The sequence below is a fragment of the Triticum dicoccoides genome, chromosome 6B, assembly GCF_002162155.2.
Source record: "Triticum dicoccoides isolate Atlit2015 ecotype Zavitan chromosome 6B, WEW_v2.0, whole genome shotgun sequence".
Lineage (NCBI taxonomy): Eukaryota > Viridiplantae > Streptophyta > Magnoliopsida > Poales > Poaceae > Triticum > Triticum dicoccoides.
This window is the reverse complement of record NC_041391.1, coordinates 261,941,271-261,942,436: the sequence shown is the minus strand read 5'-3', so window position 1 is coordinate 261,942,436 and position 1,166 is coordinate 261,941,271.

Genomic DNA, 1,166 nt, shown 5'->3' with positions numbered 1-1,166 from the left:
GCAGTATAGAGTAGAATAGGCGATATCTGGTGATCAAAGGGGGGGGGGCTTGCCTGGTTGCTCTGGCAAGAGAGAGGAGTCGTCAACTCCGTAGTCGAACTGGTCAACAGCAGCGTCGGTCTCGTAGTCTACCGGAGAGAAGAGGGGGGAGAAACAGTAAATACATAGCAAGCAAGTGCATAACAGGATAACAGGCAGAGCTAGACGTGTTCTACGCGGTAGGAGGTGATACCGGTGAAGGGGGGAGGCATCCGGGAAGTATTCCCGGGGTTCCGTGTTTTCGGGCAGAGGAGCCGGAGGGGGAAAGTTGCGGGTTCGATAGGTTAGGGGGGTGTGGCGGACGAACGGACTGCGTATCTGAATTCGTCTCGTCGTTCTGAGCAACTTTCATGTAGAAAGTATTTTAATCCGAGTTGCGGATTAAAAGATATGATTTTTTAAAGATTTTATTAACTTCTGGAATTTAATTAATTATTTAGTTAATTCGAAAAACAGATTAATGACATCAGCATGATGTCATGCTGATATCAGCAGTCAACAGAGTTGACTTGGTCAACCTGACATGTGGGTCCAGTGGGACCCACCTGTCATTCTCTGTTTAGGTTAATTACAGATTAGTTAATTTAATTACTATTTAATTAACCTAACTAGTTAACTAAATTAATTAAACCGGATTAATTAACTTAATTAATTCATTAGATAATTAATTAATTAATAATTAATTTTATTAAATCATCTTTATTTTTATTAATTATATTTACTTTGATTAATTTTAATTTTACTTTTTTTTAATCCCTCTTTTTTTGTTCTGGGGCGTGGGCCCCATGTGTCTGTGGCCCAGAGGGGCCATAGCGGGTCGGGCGTTGCGGGCGAACGGGCACAGGGCGCTGGCGCGGGCACCAGCCCGAACGGGCGCAGATGGTCGCCGGTGCACGGGCGGGGCCATTCGGGGCGATAGGGCGGGCGCAGGCCACCGGGGCACAGTGGGGCGCCGGCCAGGGCGTGGCCGCGGGCGAGGCAGGGCACGGCCACGGGGCAACGGCCACGGTGACGCGAGACGGGCGCTGACCGGCGCAGAGGCTATCGGGGCACCGGCTGGGGCCGGAGCGGGCGCGGGGAACGATGACCACAGGCGGGCGCTGGAGCGCGACGGGGATGGGGGAGGC